At 41.1% G+C, this 21,164-nt stretch overlaps 1 protein-coding gene across 3 annotated transcripts in view; it reads left to right on the forward strand.

The window, feature by feature from the left end:
* Positions 1 to 21,164, forward strand: part of IP6K1 (inositol hexakisphosphate kinase 1) — a 72,334-nt gene that overhangs the window by 25,419 nt on the left and 25,751 nt on the right. The window contains exons 2-3 of one of the 3 annotated variants that reach the window (XM_070237599.1): positions 17,302 to 17,474; positions 18,596 to 18,729. The exons of the other annotated variants lie outside the window; for them this stretch is intronic. The gene's annotated coding sequence lies outside the window, so the exon portion shown is untranslated. The remainder of the gene's footprint in view (positions 1 to 17,301; positions 17,475 to 18,595; positions 18,730 to 21,164) is intronic. 3 annotated transcript variants of the gene reach the window in all.

Below are 21,164 nucleotides of genomic sequence, written 5' to 3' on the forward strand. Positions count from 1 at the left end.
GTGTGTTCTTTTTTTGTTGATCCGTTTCTCTAGAACTTTACCAATTTTATTGTTTTTTTCCTAAAGACCTACTTTTGGCTTTGTTAATTTTTTCTATTTTATTGAGTTCTGCTTATATTTTTATTGTTTCCTTAATTCTACTTACTTTGGTGTTTTTCTAGCTTCTTAAGGAGAACCTTTGGTTATTAATTTTATGTTTCTAATACTTTTATTTTTATTTTTCCTTTTTTTTTCTCCCAAAGCCCCCCGGTACATAGTTCTGTATTTTTAGTTGTGGGTCTTTCTAGTTGTGGCGTGTGGGATGCCACCTCAGCATGGCTTGATGAGCAGTACCATGTCCACACCCAGGATTCAAACTGGTGAAACCCTGGGCTGCCGAAGCAGAGCACATGAACTTAACCAGTTGGCCATGGGGCCGGCCCCTCTAATACTTTTAAAGCTATAAAATGTCATCATTGCTTTAGCTGCATCAGTATAGTATATACTTTTAAAGTGTTTTCTCATATATTATGCCATCCTAAAAAGTACATAGGAGAGGGGCCAGCCCCGTGGCCGAGTGGTTAAGTTCGCGTGCTCCACTTTGGTGGCCCAGGGTTTCACTGGTTTGAATCCTGGGCACGGACATGGTGCCGCTCATCAAGCCATGCTGAGGCGGCATCCCACATGCCACAACTAGAAGGACCCACAACTAAAAGTACACAACTATGTACTGGGGAGCTTTGGGGAGAAAAAGGAAAAATAAAATCTTTAAAAAAAACGTACATAGGAGAAATGGTCTCAGATCTAACTTATTGACAGGGAAAAGAAGTAAATTGGTATATTGAAGAGTACACAACTTCTTAATCATGGGATTGTGCTTGCTTCTAGGTTGAGTTGCACTCTTTATTTTTTCACATAGTTTCTGACTCCCAGAATCCTGAGAGCTCTACGTGTTCAGGCTGTTCAGTTCCTTATGTCACATGAGGGTCAGGAAAGAAAGCTGAGAGAGTGGAGAGATGTGGAACCTGCTCTTAAGGCGTAATGTTTCTTTGGAGACATCTCTACACTTTTTTAAGTCGGGAAGTTGTTATGGATTTGTGTAGATGACAGTTAGTTCCCATCTGTCTGGAGCTACAGATTGTCTATGAGGTAAATAGAAGTGCTTTTCTAATGTTTAAAGGCGCTTAAAAATAGTAATTCTGATGTTTCACTGGAGGGTAGAAGACAGCTGGAGTCTAATCTGCTTGAAGCAAACTATCGCATTTTGTGAGGCATTAAACAGGTCATTTACTTCTTATGTTCACAGGTTTTCCCCACACTCTCTATCACTTTGCATATTTCTCATCTGCTTCTGGGTACCCTCTAAAAAAATCTTTATCTACATGATGGATTTTCAGATGTGTTATTGTGTGGCCCCCAGTGGTGTGTGGTTCTGAATGAAGGAACTGCCTATTGAGTTTGTGCCCTGAAATCTTCTTGCATTGTTTTCTGAATGTCTGGCTGTATAAGAATTGTGTTGTGTGGGCCTTGAGGGGGAGAGGTCTTGCAGGAGGGCAGGAACATAGGATATCAAGAACATGGTCCTTGAAGGAGAGAGCTTGAACCGGTCTCTGTCCCAATGTGGGAGTAGCAGCAGCTTATTCAAAAAGAGCAAAATTCAGTGGAGCTATATTTTGTGGTAGACACTTCCTTATATCCCCAACTATAGCTGAATACAACCCAGTGTCCATGTCTGAGGAATTTGATCTTTGATTGTATTTTCAGATAATCTGCAGAGTATTATACCATCAAGACGTTTGAGTGTGTGATCTCACCACCACAGGGAGAGTCCTCTGGATTGTAGCCGTATCTGATTTTTAAATGTGTGTTCCCTTTTGGTGCCTTTTTAAAAATAGTGCAGAATTCAGTGATTTAAAACTCCTTTGGGGTTCCTGACAGTTTTGTGGTATCATTGAGATACCACAGGAAAGACAGAAGCTATTTTATGGTTGCATAATTCCTAACTCTGGAGGTTTTTCTTCTTCTAAGCTAGTAATCATCTTCAGTGTATGTGTGGGGGTGGTTGTTAAATGAGGCCTCCAAGTACTCTAAAAAGCTCAGTGCTGTGACCAGAGCTTTGGCTTCACTTCTCCTAGGTCTAGGAGATTTTATTTCTGTGTTTTACCTCTTTAACAGCAGGGCACATGTGAATATCACTAGTACAAGGTAGTAGATTTGTACCTGGAGTAACCTCCAGTTATAAACCTAGCGTTGCAGCTAATTGAAATTTTGAGGAGTGATAAGAATTATTGTTCTTTTGTTTCTGTTCTGAGAGAGAGAGCACATTTTATTCAAAAAATGTTATGGTGAGGGAAAATCCCAAGTAGAGAGGTATCTACATCAGTTTCCCAGCCACTTTAGGGTGTGTTCACCTCTGCGTCCGTCCTGTCAGTTTGCCTCTACTGTGTTCAGCTTCTCTTTTACTTGAGCTACAATAGGATGGAGGAGGAGAAAAGGAACGAGAATTACCAGTCACGTCAGAAACCTAGGTTGTGAGAACAGGCATGATACTCTGCCTTTGCATCTTTCTTTCAGTTGTGCAGCAGCTTCTCTCTTCAGCTTTGGGTCTTCACTGGGATTGGTAGTATGAGAGAAGTCTAGGAAACTCACTCTTCCATATTTTAGCATTTTAGAAAGTCTCATTTTAAGTGTTCTGTGGTTTGTGTGTTGTTTTTTTAAGAACAATTTCTCCTGTCCTTCTATGTGTGTGCTTTCTAGGTTTGACTATGTTTAGGTTTTGTTGTAAATGTGCTAGGCAGAGACTGACCTGATTCAGGTATGGCTTGCCTGAACTGACTGTTTAGTCAAGCACTGGCACCCCTTGGCGTCTTCTTAAAGAATAATCCCGTACAAATGTGAGCAGATAGTGCTTCAGGTGAGAAACATGTTTCTTCTTTCTTTCGGTGTTTTCTCATTTTGATTTCCCCTGTATCTCTTTGGACCTGTATTCTTAAAATTCTGTCCTCAAACCCCCTTTTTTCCACTCTCTAGCACAGTTGAGACAGATATTTTCAAAAGAATCTTTACTAAAAAACTACATCTGGGGAAGCACAGGTTTCTGATCTTCAGAAATCCTGTAAAAACAGGAAAGGGGTACACTGGATTCTAGCTTCTCTCTTTGTCCTAAATTAATTCTGTTCTGGCTGTTTCTCAATGGGCTGGCACATCTCAGGCCTCCTGCCAGGTTTGCTTTCCTCCTTGCTCCCTGTTTGTTCTCACCCCGGTGTCCTCAGGAGAATGTCACTGTGTCCTTTGCTCCTGGAATAGGACCCAGGAGTCTAAACAATCCTTCATCTCTTCTCTGAGGACAAACAACGAAAGAGATGCCTTTAAGCCTTCTTTCTCTTTTCCTTGCTTCATACCTCCCAGATTGCCTTAGGCCTTTGCACCCATTTCTGGTTTCTAGGTGAGGGATGTGCCGGTCCCTGGTAGATTGGAAAGGCAGGCTCAGGTTGACAACCCTATTTACCTTGACAACATTCCCTATATTTCCCTCCTCCTTAAAGGAGAGCTTTGTGAGCATCTGCTTGAAACAGTCCACGGTGATGAGGGAAGGAGGATTGTCCCCTCCTACTCTTCTAAGTATACCTAATCTGTATCAGTGCCTACAGTCTCGTATGTAAAAGCAAGAATGGACCTGAATTTAAGAAAGCATTAGGTTCCCTTGGTTGTGTGCTTTAGAGAACAAACATAATTTCATGTTAGTTTTCTGCTGTAGTTTTTTTGTCCCTGAATTTCAGGGTATTTCCATGTCTTTTCCTGTCAGAGTCCATATCAGCTTGTTGTTTGTGAAATTAGTTAGAAATCAGTTTTCGTCAAGTCCAGAGCTATGCAACTCAGACTTTGTATGTTGTTCTTTTCTGTTAGAGTAATTTACCAGTCTGTTATGTTCTTTTTAGTTGAGTGATTTTGCTATTTTTCCCTTGGATTGTATCAGAGAATAAAAAACAAACTGAAGATACATTATTGCCAAAATTTTACTGAGCATTCCTGATTTGCCAAGTTTAATTTTGAAAAAACTAAGTAAATTTCATGTGATTTTTTTTTTAAAGAGCGTGTTGTTTTGCCATTATGTTTTTAGTGCTTAAGTGGATATATTTAATTTAGAAGAGGTGGTAGAAATATTGGATATCTAAACCAATTTTTAGGAAATTTGCAAATATACTTGTGCAGTATGAAGGCACCAAGAATGCCTCTCTTTCTAAAAAGATTGCATATAAAATCTAGTTGGTTAATCTGAGGCTATAAAAATATGTTGGCTGTAGAATTTGCAATTCTAACCAAGCTTCTTAGAGTGCATGTATGCTGATCTGCATTTTGAGTGTGTAACTGTGCTCATCTGACCAACAAACTTCGTCGCTAGGTATTGTTTTGCTCTTGCTGAGACTGCTTTCCTAGTTCTTAAAATAGTCCTGACCTTATTCACCACCATATCTGATTGCAATTTCTCTTTCTTTGCCAGAGCTTTTATTTATTGCCACTTTCTAGGCTTGCTGTGTTGTTGAATTAAAACAAACAAACAGAAAAACTACTTACGTTGTATCTCCTAAATTTGGCTCAAGTTCTTTGATGTGGTTCATCCTTTATTTTTATTTATTTTTTTTGAGGACGATTAGCCCTGAGCTAACTGCTGCCAATCTTCCTCTTTTCGCTGAGGAAGACTGGCCCTGAGCTAACATCTGTGCCCTTCTTCCTCTACTTTATGTGTGGGAGGCCTACCACAGCATGGCTTGCCAAGTAGTGCCATGTCCACACCCAGGATCCAAACCGGTGAACCCCGGGCTGCCGAAGCAGACTGTGCGCACTTAACCACTGCGCCACTGGGCCAGCCCCTGGTTCATCCTTTAAAATTGAGGTTATCTGTATATTTACCTGATTTTCCCCTTGTTTGTCTTTTGTATCATTAATGAAAATAGTCTAATCCTCTTCTTCATCGGCTATTTTCTTTTTCTTTCCCTGTCTTGTTTAGTTCTGTTGCTATTTCTATCCAGGTACAATTCAACCTGTTTTTCTTTCATATATCAAATCTTTTTAGAGTCAAAACACAGAAGTTTGCTTCTCTTTATTTGTTGATTTGGACTTCTGTCCCATGGCCAATATACTTTGTTCTTTGTAAAGCCATGTTACCTCTTTGTTCTGGTTTTGGTAGCCCTAGATTAGAAGTCTGTAAACTTTTTTGATTTACAACACTAATTAAAAAAAAAAACTTGTCCCTCCATAAACATTTTTTCATGTTACATACTTACCCTACTGTACACATCTGCTATATATATCTTATACATACATACATACATTTATTCAGCTGTTTGAGTTTTTTTTTAAGATTTTATTTTTTCTTTTTCTCCCCAAAGCCCCCTGGTACATAGTTGTGTATTTTTAGTTTTGGGTCCTTCTAGTTGTGGCATGTGGGATGCCACCTCAGCATGGCTTGATGAGCGGTGCCATGTCCGTGCCCAGGATTCAAACCAGCGAAACCCTGGGCCACCGAAGCAGAGCGAGGGAACTTAACCACTCAGCCACAGGACCGGCCCTCAGCTGTTTTTATTGTGTGGCCACCATGTGCCAGGCACCTCTCCAGGCATTTAGTATAAATATAGTAAACAAAACAGACAAAGAGCTTTTCCTTCATGGAGCTGACATCATAATGAAAATAATAAACAACAGACATTTATTTTATTTTATTTTTTTGCCCTCAGGTTGTTTTGGAGCTGCAGTTTTGTTTTTTTTTTAAAAGATTGCCACCTGAGCTAACGTCTGTTGCCACTTTTTTTTTTTTTTTTTTTAATTCTTCTCCTCAAAGCCCCCCGGTACATAGTTGTATATTCTAGTTGTGGGTCCTTCTAGTTGTGGCATGTGGGACGCTGATGAGCAGTGCCATGTCCACGCCCAGGATCCGAACTGGTGAAACCCTGGGCCGCCAAAGCGGAGCACGCGAACTTAACCACCCAGCCATGGGGGCTGGCCCCAACAATGGCCATTATTAATAATTAAGCTATATAATGTGTCATAAGGTGATAAGTGCCATAAAAAAGGAAAAGAGCAGATTAAAGGAGATGAAGAGTGCAGGTGGATTTGCAGTTTAAATTTAGGAGGTTAAGGTAGACCTCATTGAGAAAGAGACATTTGAGGAAAGACTTTTGAAGGAAATGAGGGAGTTAGCTACGACGTGGATATCTGGGGGAAGAAGGGTCCAGGCAGAGTGAATGGCTCGTGCAAAGACCCTAAAGTGGGAATACGCCTGTGTGTCTAGACAATATGTTTAGAGTGGGGTAATAAACAATGGAGAGAGGGGTAGGAAATTGGAGCAGAGAGAAAGTGGGAGTGAGGAAGAATAGAATTTGTGCGATCTTGTAGGATATAGTAAGGAGTTGGAGGTTTTTTTCCCTTTTTTGTGAGGAAGATTGGCCCTGAGCTAACATCCGTTGCCAATCTTCCTCTTTTTGCATGAGGAAGATTGGCCCTGAGCTAACATCTGTGACAGTCTTCCTCTATTTTGTATGTGGGATGCCACCACGCTTGATAAGCGGTGTGTAGGTCTGCGCCTGGGATCGAACCTCCGAATCCCAGGCCACCGAAGCAGAGTGCACAAACTTAACCACACTGCCACTGGGCCAGCCCCTGAAGTTGGACTTCTACTCTGGGTGAGATGGGAGCCATTGCAGGATTTTGAACAGAGAAGTCACATGCTCTGACTCTCAGTTTCAGAGTTACTGTGGTTGCCGTGTTGAGAACAGACTGCAGGAAAGCCATGATAGAAGCAGGATACCAGTTAGGAGGTGAGAGATGTTGGTGATCACACCTGGGGGATAGCATTAGAGGTAGTGAGAAGTGGTTGGATCTGGATATGTTTGGAAGATGGAGTCAGTAGTATTACATGATATAGGGTTTGAGAGAAAGAGAAGAATCAAGAACGACTGCCAGGTTTTTGATGAGAACAGTTGTAAAAATGGAGTTGGGGGTGGGGAAGACTGCAAGTATTTTTTGTTTTTTTGGGTGGGGGGGATGAGTTCTGGCCATGTTAAATTTAGACTTCCTAGATCAAATAGGCAGTTGGATATATAACTTTGGTGTCCAAAAGAGAGGACTGAACTGAAAGTGTAGCTAGACAAGAGTGGACCAAGGGCTGAGCCATGAGGCCTCCAATGTTAAGAGGCTGAGCAGAAGAGGTAGAATGAGCAAAGGAGACTGTGTAAAGGAGGACGAGGAGAGTGTGGTGCTTGAAGGCCAAGTGAAGAAATCAGATCAAGAAGTTCTCATATTTTCCTCCCACTTCTAGGGGACTGTGATGGTAATCATATCCCAGTTTGGAACCATTGCTAGTATGTTCTTCTCCTCTCATTTACTGTATTGACATCACGTTTTAGCACTATGAAGGCTTTTTGTTTTTTAATTAAATATAAGTTCAGAAAATAATATAATACTAATGTACTTGACACATAGATTTAAAAATGTTAACATTTTACCATATTTGTTTTCCAACTTCTTAAAAAGAAATAAAAAAATATAGGTAGAGCTGGAGTTTCCTTTTCTTCCTAGGTACCAGTCCTCTCCTTTCCTTTCCTCCTCTAAAGTGGGTACACATCTTTCCATTCCATATCATTGTTCTTGTTAATACACATATGTGTTCATAAATTTGTGTATAATATAGTATTGTTTTATGTATTAAAATTTAAATGGGATCATGCTAGAAATAGCATTTCCAAAATTGGTTTTTCCAATTTGGTTTTGAAATGTATTTGTGTTGACTTACATAGATCATTAGTTCAGTACTGTACAATTTATGAATATACCCATTCATTTATCCATTCCCCCCTTGGTGGACATTTAGGTGGTTCCCCATTTTTTGTTACAACAATGCTGCAGTGGACATCCTTGAACCTGCCATTTTGGGCATGTCCTGGGTTACAAAGGGTGCACATCTTGGGTTTTGAGTTGCCATCAACAGAATAGGAGATGGACCATTTCTCCCTGGCTGGCCAGTGCTTGGTATGTTCAGGCTTTAATTTTTTGCCAATTTTGTAGGAGTGAAATGGTTTCCTGTTTTGATTAGCATTTCCCCAATACTTGTGAGGAGAGCATTTTTTTACATGTTTATTAACCATCTGAACCTCCTCTTTTTTCCATTTTCTGGGTTCTTCCCCATTTTTATTTATAGTAGTTCTTCATATATTATTTACTATTTTTTTGCTAAACATTGCAAATACCATCTCTTAGTCTGTCTGACTTTTATCTTCGTTTATACAAAAAATAATGTGGCTAGGGGAGTGGAAATGAGGGAATTGCAGATGGGTGGGAGGGGTCTTTTGGGGTGATAGAAATATTGTAAAATTGGATTGTGGGGATTGTTGTACAACTGTGTAAATTTACTAAAAATCATTGCATTGTACACTTAAAATGAGTCAATTTTATGGTATGTAAATTATACCTCAATAAAAGCTGTTAAAATTTTAAAAATTTTAATATGGTCTTATTCATCAGTTCTTCCCATTGTGGTTTGTGCATTTATGTCTTATATATGGAGTTTTTCCTAATCTGTTGTCAAAAGGCATTTAAATTTTTTTCTAATTACCTTAAAGTTTATTTTGCACATTTAGACCTTAGTATATAGGAAATTTATTCTGGAGTATTGTTGGAGGTAAGGATAGAATTTTATCTATGTAGAGTGTTAGTCTAGCCTTGTTTATGACTTAGATCATCTTTTCCCAGTTGATTAAATGGGTATTTAAATACTACTTCAATCGTACACACCACTCCCACGTCAGTATGTGTCTGTTCCTGAGATCTCTCTTCTGTTTTGTTCATCTTCTTGCCTCTCTTTGCAAAATATCCTACTCTATCTTAATTGCTATAATTTCATAAAGAGCTTTGCTATCTGGGAGGGCAAGTCCTCCTTTGTTACTCTTTGACATTGCTGTCTAGCTACATTATTTGGCCATGAGTCTTCCATATGAATAGAGGCAGCTTGTCAAGTTCGTCAGAAGAGTCTATTGAGATTTTGATTGAAATTGCAGTGCATTTCAATATCAAGCCCTCCCTCACATGAATGTGGTGTACTTATGTCTTCTTTTAGGTCCTTCAGTAAAGTTTTATTATTCATCTGGCATAATTTTTAAAGATTTATAGGTACTTTACAGTTTTGGTTGCTCTTGTAAATGGGATATATTTAAACAGTTCATTTTCTAATTGTTTTTTGCTGGTATGGGGGATGTTATTGATTTTTTTTTATTGTTATTAAGCTCTAACTTATGGTAAAGTTCACAAATCTGAGCACACAGCTCAGTGGATATTTATAGTATTCACCTGTGTCACCTCTACCTTTGTGCCCCTTCTCAATTAGTATTTTCCCAGAGTAACCACTGTTGTGGTCTCCATTATCATTGTGAATTTCATATAAACAGAATCATACCCCATGGCCTCTCTAGATTCTTTCTTGCTACATCATGCCTGTGCGATTCATCTGTGTTGTATATGGCAGTAGTTGGTTCTTTTTCATTTCTGTGTAGTATTCCATTGTATGAATATACCACAGTTTAATTTTTTTACACAATTAAATATCCTACTTATTAATTCACAAATAATAAAACCTGATAGTCATTTCACCTCACGAACAGCTTTTGCTTTGAAAAAGGAAAACAAATTAATATACAAATTTCAGCAATATCAGAAACTTTATTTTACTTGAATAGAGACATAATTCATTTTGGAATTCAGTTATATGTTCAAGGAGTTAGTTACTATAACCAGAAAGTCCACCTAACTGTTGTAACTAATATCTTTGCAGTGTAAATCTATTTCCACTTGCTTCTATTCACCAGTGAAAAAAATTCAACTTCAGATTCTCAACAAGTTCTTTTTAAAAATAGCCTCCTTCCCATTTTATACACTAAAATGTGGAACCAAAGTGTTTTAAATCAAATGAAGGACAGATAGAGACTTCTGTTGCGGGTGATGCGCAAACTCATAGGCATGACTGTGGGGGAGTGGTCCATTCATAAGCGGACAAAATTTTAACCATTTTAATATAAACTTCCAATGATCCAGAATAACTGATTCAAACAAACTACATTATTTCCTCTCTGAGGATTGTTCACCAGGATAACATGTAGAGAATTGTTGTTACTTTAGCCCCTCTTACTCCAGCATCCACAGTTGCGAAGAACATCTGCTCCTTTCCCTCAAGTATTGTACCTCTGCTCTGCTCATAAGGGTGGTGACAATGCAGAAGATAATGCAACTATCACTGACGACCCCACAAGCCAAGCCATTGGTCTTTTGGTTAGGGCACAGTCTTTTTACGATAAGACAAAAAGGATTAAAACCACGTTGTGTATTTAGGGCGTAGAAGTTATCTACTGGGTCATATAATTTTAATCACAATATGATTTTCCCAAAACCCAAAACTTAATCTTGTCCAAAGTATCTGTTTTGGCAAGCCAAAGCCTAGCTTGGTGCTCTACTTCTCCCCCCTCCCCTAGGACCTGATTCAGACCCTAATGCAAACAACCCAATGAAAACCGACATGGTAATCAAAACACAGGGGGTCATATCTACTCTAATACATAAATATTAGATAATATTCTTGATTCGTTTTCATCTTTCAAGATGAGTTCGTTTAGAAAGCTTTACTACAAAATACTGAAATGTATCAGGCTTCCCCAGTGGGAATTTTCTTTTTTTTTTTTTTTTTTTTTTTTTTTTATTAATGTTATGATAGATTACAAGCTTGTGAGACTTCAGTTGTACATTTTTGTTAGTCATGTTGTGGGTACACCACTTCCCCCTTCGTACCCTCCCCCCACCCCCCCTTTTCCCTGGTAACCACCGATCAGATCTCCTTCTCAATATACTAATTTCCACCTATGAGTGGAGTCATATAGAGATCGTCTTTCTCTGACTGACTTATTTCGCTTAACATAATGCCCTCGAGGTCCATCCACGTTGTTGTGAATGGGCCAATTTCGTCTTTTTTTATGGCTGAGTAGTATTCCATTGTGTATATATACCACATCTTCTTTATCCAGTCATCAGTTTCTGGGCATGTAGGCTGGTTCCACGTCTTGGCTATTGTAAATAATGCTGCGATGAACATAGGGGCGCAACGGACTCTTGAGATATCTGTTATCAGGTTCTTAGGATAGATACCCAGTAATGGGATGGCTGGGTCATAGGGTATTTCTATTTTTAACTTTTTGAGAAATCTCCATACTGTTTTCCATAGTGGCTGTACCAGTTTGCATTCCCACCAACAGTGTATGAGGGTTCCTCTTTCTCCACAACCTCTCCAACATTTGTCGTTCTTGGTTTTGGATGTTTTTGCCAATCTAACGGGGGTAAGGTGATATCTTAGTGTAGTTTTGATTTGCATTTCCCTGATGATTAGCGATGATGAACATCTTTTCATGTGTCTATTGGCCATATTCATATCTTCTTTTGAGAAATGTCTGTTCATGTCCTCTGCCCATTTTTTGATCGGGTTGTTTGTTTTTTTGTTGTTAAGCAGTGTGAGTTCTTTGTATATTATGGAGATTAACCCTTTGTCGGATATGTGGCTTGTAAATATTTTTTCCCCATTAGTGAGCTGTTTTTTTGTTTCAATTCTGTTTTCCCTTGCCTTGAAGAAGCTCTTTAGTCTGATGAAGTCCCATTTGTTTATTCTTTCTATTGTTTCCCTCAACTGAGGAGTTACAGTGTCCGAAAAGATTCTTTTGAAACTGATGTCAAAGAGTGTACTGCCTATATTCTCTTCCAAAAGACTTATTGTCTCAGGCCTAATCTTTAGGTCTTTGATCCATTTTGAGTTTATTTTGGTGTGTGGTGAAAAAGAATGGTCAATTTTCAATCTTTTGCATGTGGCTGTCCAGTTTTCCTAGCACCATTTGTTGAAGAGACTTTCTTTTCTCCATTGTAGGCCCTCTGCTCCTTTGTGGAAGATTAGCTGTCCATAGATGTGTGGTTTTATCTCTGGGCTTTCAATTCTGTTCCATTGATCTGTGGACCTGTTTTTGTACCAGTACCATGCTGTTTTGATCACTGTAGCTTTGTAGTATGTTTTGAAATCGGGGATTGTGATTCCGCCGGCTTTGTTTTTCTTGCTCAGGATTGCTTTAGCAATTCGCGGTCTTTTGTTCCCCCATATGAATTTTAGGATTGTTTGTTCAATTTCTGTGAAGAATGTTCTTGGGATTCTGATTGGGATAGCATTGAATCTGTATATTGCTTTAGGTAGTATGGACATTTTAACTATGTTTATTCTTCCAATCCATGTACAAGGAATGTTTTTCCATCTCTTTATGTCATCGCCTATTTCTTTCAAGAAAGTCTTGTAGTTTTCATTGTATAGATCCTTCACTTCCTTGGTTAAGTTTATCCCAAGGTATTTTATTCTTTTCGTTGCGATTGTGAATGGGATAGAGTTCTTGAGTTCTTTTTCTGTTAGTTTATTGTTAGTGTATAGAAATGCTACTGATTTATGCACGTTAATTTTATACCCTGCTACTTTGCTGTAGTTGTTGATTATTTCTAATAGTTTTTCTGTGGATTCTTTGGGGTTTTCTATGTATAAGATCATGTCGTCTGCAAACAACGAGAGTTTTACTTCTTCGTTACCTATTTGGATTCCTTTTATTTCTTTTTCCTGCCGAATTGCTCTGGCCAGCACCTCCAGTACTATGTTGAATAGGAGTGGTGAAAATGGGCACCCTTGTCTTGTTCCTGTCCTCAGAGGGATGGCTTTCAGCTTGTGTCCATTGAGTATGATGTTGGCTGTGGGTCTATCATATATGGCCTTTATTATGTTGAGGTACTTTCCTTCTATGCCCATTTTACTGAGGGTTTTTATCATAAATGGGTGTTGGATCTTGTCGAATGCTTTCTCTGCATCTATTGAGATGATCATGTGGTTTTTGTTTTTCATTTTGTTGATGTAGTGTATCACGTTGATTGACTTGCGGATGTTGAACCATCCCTGTGTCCCTGGTATAAATCCCACTTGATCATGGTGTATAATCTTTTTGATGTATTGCTGTAATCGGTTTGCCAAAATTTTGTTGAGGATTTTTGCATGTATGTTCATCAGTGATAGCGGCCTGTAGTTCTCCTTCTTTGTGTTGTCCTTGTCAGGTTTGGGGATCAGAGTGATGTTGGCTTCATAGAATGTGTTAGGGAGTTCTCCATCTTTCTCAATTTTCTGGAACAGTTTGAGGAGAATAGGTATTAAGTCTTCTTTGAATGTTTGGTAGAATTCTCCAGAGAAGCCGTCTGGTCCTGGACTCTTGTTTTTGGGGAGGTTTTTGATTACCGTTTCTATTTCCTTACTTGTGATTGGTCTATTCAGATTTTCCATTTCTTCCTGATTCAGTTTGGGGAGATTGTAGGAGTCTAGGAATTTGTCCATTTCTTCCAGGTTGTTCAATTTGTTGGCATATAGTTTTTCATAGTATTCTCTTATGATCTCTTGTATTTCATTGGTATCTGTTGTGATTTCTCCTCTGTCATTCCTGATTTTATTAATTTGCGATTTCTCTCTTCTTTTCTTGGTGAGTCTGGCTAGGGGTTTGTCAATTTTGTTAATTCTTTCGAAGAACCAACTCTTTGTTTCATTGATCCTTTCTATTGTCTTTTTTGTTTCAATATCGTTTATTTCTGCTCTTATTTTTATTATTTCCCTCCTTCTACTGACTCTGGGCTTTGTTTGTTCTTCTTTTTCTAGTTCTGTTAGGTGTCGTTTGAGGTTGCTTACGTGAGCTTTTTCTTGTTTAGTGAGGTGAGCCTGTATTGCGATGAATTTCCCTCTTAGGACTGCTTTTGCTGCATCCCAAATGATTTGGTATGTCGTGTTCTCATTTTCATTTGTCTCCAGATAATATTTGATTTCTTCTTTAATTTCCTCAATGATCCATTGTTTGTTGAGAAGCGTGTTGTTTAGTCTCCACATTTTTGCACCTTTCTCTGCTTTTTTCTTGTAGTTGATTTCTAGTTTAATAGCGTTATGATCAGAAAAGATGCTTGATATTATTTCAACTCTCTTGTATTTATTGATGTTTGCTTTGGTTCCCAAAATATGGTCAATCCTTGAGAATGTTCCATGTGCACTTGAGAAGAATGTGTAACCTGCTGTTTTTGGATGAAGTGTTCTATATATATCTATTAAGTCCATCTGGTCTAATTTTTCATTTAATTCTATTATTTCCTTGTTGATTTTCTGTCTGGATGTTCTGTCCATTGGTGTTAATGGTGTGTTGAGGTCCCCTACTATTATTGTATTGTTGTTGATGTCTTCTTTTAGTTCTATTAAGAGTTGCTTTACAAATTTTGGTGCTCCTGTGTTGGGTGCGTATATATTTATAAGTGTTATGTCTTCTTGGTGGAGAGTCCCTTTTATCATTATATACTGTCCCTCTTTATCTTTCTTTATCTGTTTTGTTTTGAAATCTACCTTGTCTGATATTAGTATAGCGACACCTGCTTTCTTTTGTTCATTATTAGCTTGGAGTATTGTTCTCCATCCCTTCACTCTGAGTCTGTGTTTGTCTTTGGGGCTGAGGTGTGTTTCCTGGAGGCAGCATATTGTTGGATCTTGTTCTTTGATCCATCCTGCCACTCTGTGTCTTTTGATTGGGGAGTTCAATCCATTTACATTTAGAGTGATTATTGAGACGTGGGGGCCTACCACTACCATTTTGTGTCTTGTTTTCCGGTTTTCTTCAGTTTCCTTTGTTTCTCGTCCCATGGTTTAATCTGTTCTGATGTAGAGCTGCTACTCTCTGTTGTTGTCCTTCTACTTATCTCCTCTGCTCTTGGTTTTGTAGCCCCTTTCCTTTTTTGGATTTTTCAGGAATGAGGGTTTTCCTGAGGATTTCCTGAAGAGGAGGTTTTGTGGCAATGAACTCCCTTAATTTTTGTTTATCTGGGAAAGTTTTTATTTCTCCATCGTATTTGAAGGATATTTTCGCTGGGTAGAGAATTCTCGGCTGTAGATTTTTGTCCTTCAGATTTTTGAATATATCATTCCACTCTCTTCTAGCCTGTAAAGTTTCTGCTGAGAAATCTGCTGATAGCCTGATGGGGGTTCCTTTGTAGGTTAGTTTCTTTAGCCTGGCTGTCCTTAATATTTTCTCCTTGTCGTTGACTTTTGCTAGCTTCACTACTATATGACGTGGAGTTGGTCTTCTTGCATTGATAAAGTTTGGAGATCTGTTGGCTTCTGTCACCTGAAGATCCATCTCCCTCACCAGATTTGGGAAGTTCTCAGCCATTATTTCTTTGAATAGGTTTTCTGCCCCTTTCTCCTTCTCTTCTCCCTCTGGTATACCTATAATCCTTACGTTGCATCTCCTAATTGTGTCTGATAATTCTCGGAGAGTTTCTTCATTTCTTTTAAGTCTTGCTTCTCTCTCCTCCTCTGCCTGCAACAATTCTATATTGCCATCTTCCAAATTGCTAATTCTTTCCTCCATATTATCGGCCCTACTGTTCAGAGCATCTAGATTTTTCTTAATCTCCTCTATTGTGTTCTTCGTTTCCAATATTTCTGTTTGGTTCTTCTTTATCGTATCAAACTCTTTTGTGACATAGCTCCTGAACTCGTTGAGTTGTCGGTCAGAATTCTCTCTTAACTCATTGAGAATCCTAATGATGGCTGTTTTGAAGTCATCATCATTTAGGTTATATATCTCATTTTCTTTGGGATTGTTTTCTGTGTATTTGTTACTTTCTTTCTGTTCTGGAGATTTAATGTATTTTTTCATATTGCTTGATGATGTTGATTTGTGCCTCCGCATGGAGATAGAGTTTAGTTGCTCCTTTCACTTGTTTCAGCTGCTGCGGTGGGGGGAGCAGCTGGTTATACTTCACCAACCAGGAACCCTGTCCGTAGTTGCTAACTGGGCCTGGGCCCCTCTTCGTAGCCACAGTGGCCCTTTGGATTCCCTCCTCTGCCGTGGGGGCCGTCACAGGGGGGCTTCAGGCTGCAGGTGCCTACTGTTGTTGCCCACCTAGATGCGCTCTCTCCTTGGGGTCTGCAACGGTGTTATGGGCTTTTCCAGCGGCCAGGGGTGGGATCACTTATATTTGTCGCTCCGTTGCTGTCGGCACCCACCAAATCTCACTTGTCCTCTATGGGTCGCAGGAGAGCTATTGGCATCTTCTACAGTCTGTGGTTAGTACACCTAGCTATGCTGCTTTTGCCCTGGGGTCTTCCAGCCTTGTGGCTGGCGGCTGGGTGCCTTCTACTGGTGCTGTGCAGAGGCTTTCTCTAAGGCTGCTGTGAGCCTGTAGGGTTTCCCCCTAGGCTACTAAGCTGGGTCTCTGGAACTCTCTCCAGCCCCAGCCCTCTCCGAGATCTCCGGCAATCCCTAGCCTCACGGGGTGGGCAATGGCAGCTGGGGGTCGCCCCGCCCTCTGGGATTCTCTCTGGGCCTCTCCCGGAGCCGTGACTGCTCAGCGTGGCCCCTCTGCTAACGGCACACAGAGAGTTTTGTCTGCTGCCCGGGCGGAGCTCCAGCGCTTCCCCTCCGGGTCGCCGAACCAGCCTTTGAAAGTTCCCCCAGCCCCGGTCCTCTCCGAGATCTCCGGCAATCCCTAGTCCCACGGGGCGGGCAACGGCAGCTGGGGGTCGCCCCGCCCTCTGGGCTTCTGTCCGGGCCTCTGCCGGGAGCCCTGAATGCTGGGCGTGGCCCCTCTGCTAATGGCAGACAGAGAGTTTTGTCTGCTGCCTGGCGGAGCTCCGGCGCTTCCCCTCCGGGTCGCCGAACCGGTCTTTGAAAGTTCCCCCGCCCCGGTCCTCTCCGAGATCTCTGGCAATCCCTAGCCCCACGGGGCGGGCAACGGCAGCTGGGGGTCGCCCCGCCCTCTGGGATTCTCTCCGGGCCTCTCCCGGAGCCGTGAGTGCTCGGCGTGGCCCCTCTGCTAACGGCAGACAGAGAGTTTTGTCTGCTGCCCGGGCGGAGCTCCAGCACTTCCCCTCCGGGTCGCCGAACCAGCCTTTGAAAGTTCCCCCAGCCCCGGTCCTCTCCGAGATCTCCGGCAATCCCTAGTCCCTCGGGGCGGGCAACGGCAGCTGGGAGACCTCCGTGCCCTCCGTGTCTCTCTCTGGGACCCTCCGGGCGCCCCGAGCACCAGGCTGGGTCTCCCCGCCAATGGCGGGGAGAGACTCTCCCCGCGGGCTCAGGTGTGCAACTCCAAAGTTTCCCTCTGCGTTTAGGAGTAATTGCGGGGGGTTTAGGTAGGGTTCTGGTCACCTGTTTCCACCGTCGCTCCTCTGTTGTGTTCTCGCTCCTGCCCTAGATGTGCGTGGATCCTCTGGGGTCGCCCGTTGGAAGAAAGCCGCTTGCGGGTACTAGGCTGCCCGTCGGGGTCGGAGAGGTTTCACCTATTTCCACATCCTCCCGGAGGAAAGTCCATCCGCCTTCCGATGTATAGTCGCGTGGGTGTCTCAGACGTCCTGAGATGCTGTCTGGATATCCTTTGTCAAGCGATAAGTGTCCAAATAATTGTAGACTCGAAGGGCAAGAGACAAAGAGGACCACTCACGGCGCCATCTTGGCTCTCTCCTATCGGGAATTTTCTTATTTTTAAACGTTTAAATGTAAAATAATTTCCATCCAATACACACAATGCTACAAACTATTCCATAGAAGAGTATAAGATCCTTCTCACAAAAGCAAGATTTTCTCACCAAATATCCTGCCAATAATCATCACGGAAGTGGTGAAGTCTCATCTGAAACAGAGAAAACAGGTACTCTGGAAGCAGAGCTTAAAACATTGATCATGATTTCCACTATAGACTGAATGTTTGTGTCCTCCCCAAGTCGTATGTTGAAACCTAATCCCCAGTGTGATGGTATTTGGAGGTGGGGCCACTGGGAGGTGATTAGGTCATGAGGGTGGAGCCCTCATGAATGAGATTATGCCCTTATAAAGGAGACCCCAGAGAGCTTCTTCCACCATGTGAGGACACAGTGAATCACCAGACACCAAATCTGCCAGTGCCTTGATCTTGAACTTGCCAACCTCCAGAACTGTGAAACATAAATTTCTGTTGTTTATAAGCCACCCAGTCTATGGTGTTCTGTTTACAGCAGCCCAAACAGACTAAGACAATTTCCTAAGGATCCTTCTCAAAACCCTAAGGATGTTCCTCCTCATAGTTACCTCCTTTTAATACTCTTAATGCCCCAAAGAGGAGAAATGCCCTACTTCTGGCAAGGGAAAAAAGAGGTAGAAAGAGAATAGTAAATTTTCCTTCAACTTTCAATCTGGGCAAATGCCGCTTCAGACTTTCGTCTCAAAGAACAGGCTATAGAACTTAAATACTAATGGCAATTGCTTTTTACTTTTGAATGTTTGTTTGTCAGTCATAGCTAAGGAACGTCAGGATGATTGGGGAAAGTGGGAACCTCTTTGTTCCTGGGAGATAGTTTTAATAAATGCCAGTTTTCTGCCAGTCTTAGAAACTGGGGTGGCAGCTCACAAGTTCTTGAGTCTGACCTAGACACATCTGAGCCATGGAATTAAAGTGGCTATTTTGTAACACTCAGGTACCACCCTTCATTCCTTTCCTTGACCCTGGAAACCACCTCTTGCCAGCTCAGAGGTCTGTATCTACAGGAATTTCACTTTTCCAGAGAAAATCTTATGAGTGTTACTTGGAAGGCAAACAAGACAGGTGACTTGGGAACACGTTTACGTGGTACTAATTCTACACAGAAAGGTAAAACTTGGCCATGATTTCTGTAACGATACAGCTCTCAGATGACAGATTCCAGGAAAAAAACACTGTGAAACACTGGTCTCTATTTAGATTTCCCTCTGCCCAGAGCTCCTAGCACTCCCCACTATAGGCTTGTCCTTGTGCTCCTAGAATGTTAGTCACAATTTCCTGCTCAGGAGGACACTGGGTTATTATGCACCTTTCCTTCATCTGGGTTTATAGTCACTGATATGTGAGAAGTTTCTGATCCTGCTGGGAGATAGAGGAAGAACAGAATAGTCTCTCCTGTCCTCTAGACTTTACACATCTTTTTTTATGTGTGAGGAAGGTTGGTCCTGAGCTAACGTCTGTTGCCAGTCTTCCTCTTTTTGCTTGAGGAAGATTGTTGCTGAGCTGACATCTGTGCCTATCTTCCTCTATTTTATGTGGGATGCTGCCACAGCGTTGCTTGACGAGCAGTGCTAGGTCCTCACCTGGCATTCGAACCTGCGAAGCCTGGGCTGCTGAAGTGTATTGTGCTGATTTAACCCCTCGACTTTACACGTCTTAATGGTTTACATTGTATTAAGTTTGAGTAGCTCTGCTGGGTATACTGAAAGGGATATATTAAGATGTTTGGGCCATATTGATAGTCTCTAAGGGAAGTGGTGAAATTATGTAGGGTTTGTTGAAGGGAGGTTTGTAGGTATGTTTCAGTGTGTTCTGACAGTACTTCTTGTTACTCAAGTCCTTAGTCATGACAGGGAGAAGGTTCTTCCCGCCTTACTGGTTTGCATCGTATTTGGTTACTCGGTCTTGTGCAAGAAGGTCCCCAGGATGGCTGTCGTCATGCCCAGAATGTTAGTGCTAGTGACCATGTTACACTGCATGATCAGAATACTGTGGTAACCATGTACCTCTTGGTGGCATTGGCAGCTGAATAGCTTGGAGGACTGATGAGTGTGAAGATGCTGAAGACAATGGTGGTGGGTGTGGGAAAAGCCACAGAAGACTTTGACAGTGACAGCCAGGAGTAGGAATATCCAGGGTACTACTTGACTTGGAGATGCAGTCAAGTCGTGGCCTGCAGAGGGATCAAGGTTGTAATGGGATCTTCTAGAAGCTTCCTAATTGCAGTTAATTCTGGAGTAGGGCGGGGGATGAACCTGGGCATCACTTTCCTTCAGGTACTTTGCAGGTGACTAATGCACCACTGGGGAAGAGGAGGTTCTGTCTTGTGAGTGGAGTGTTAAGTATGTATGTTAGTGCCCAGCAGAGGCTGCTGGTGATTGGATTGCTGTCTGGGGCTGAAAGGTAAGCTCATTTGGGACACTAACTCTTGCCAAAGGCTTTGAAAATATTGCCTTGGTAAAGTACCTCCCCACAGAAACTTGGGGAACTTTAAACAACTTGGTATTTGACTGGTCTTTTGCTGGTTATTCCTCCCTGTTCAGCTTAGCAGTGACTCCAAGAAATGCTCCAGCCTGTCCCTTTTTTTTTTCTAGCTTCTCGGTATGGTTTTAGATTCCTTTCTGTTCCTCTTGTCCTTATTCACATGCCTTAGAAGTTCCATAGGAATGGAAGGTTCTATGTGCTTCTGTGGCTCTTGTCTGACACAGGTGTAACTGCATAATGAGCCCTCACTACCTTGCAAGAGGAGTGGACATCAAGTCTTAGGAAGAAACTATAAAATGAGGAATTGCAGTTGTGCTTAAGGGATCAAAGAATAGTTGGGAGACTAAGGGAGACTCTCTTTCTCTGAGCTGTGTTAATTAATTACAAAGCAAAGTGATTTTTCACAGAGAAAAAAAGATTGCAAATCCTAATGTATTTGAATAGATAGACTTGTGAGGTCTTTATAATATGTGGATTATTATACCTAAGCTTTTTCTCCTCCTGAATAAGCTCTTGTGATATTTGTAGGAGATGATATTTAGTTGTTGTTCTTTTTTTTAAGTAGAAGTATTTTTTATTAGTCTCAATCTAAAAATTATCCTGTTACTATTGTCATAGCCAAAGATTTTGTTGTACCTTATGTACTTGAGCAATATGAATTTCAGATAGCAGATGCATGGGAAACACCACTGTATTGTTAACCAGGTAGGGAACCTCGATTTATTGATGCATAGGGAAAAGAGTACCATTTGTAAAGTTTCCCCCAGGGAAACCTTTGGAGTCATTTATAAAACAAAAAACAAGACATAAACTGGTGGATTTTATTGTTATTGTTAGTTTAACCTATGGCAATGAAACCAGAGTCCCTCATGATTTCAGTTATCTGACATTATTTTTTGATACTTTGTAGCTTTTAAAGAATTTGCAAGTTTTTCTTTATGGTAGTAGTTCCTTAATTTAAGTCTAGAAAAGTCTTCAGAAGCTATTGACGTCTTGAGTGGCATAAACTACTTGAAATCACGTCAGTGTATTTGCAGAGGACAGTCTCCCAAATCTTTGAG

Source organism: Equus caballus, chromosome 16 (assembly GCF_041296265.1).
Source record: "Equus caballus isolate H_3958 breed thoroughbred chromosome 16, TB-T2T, whole genome shotgun sequence".
In the NCBI taxonomy this organism is placed as follows: Eukaryota; Metazoa; Chordata; class Mammalia; order Perissodactyla; family Equidae; genus Equus; species Equus caballus.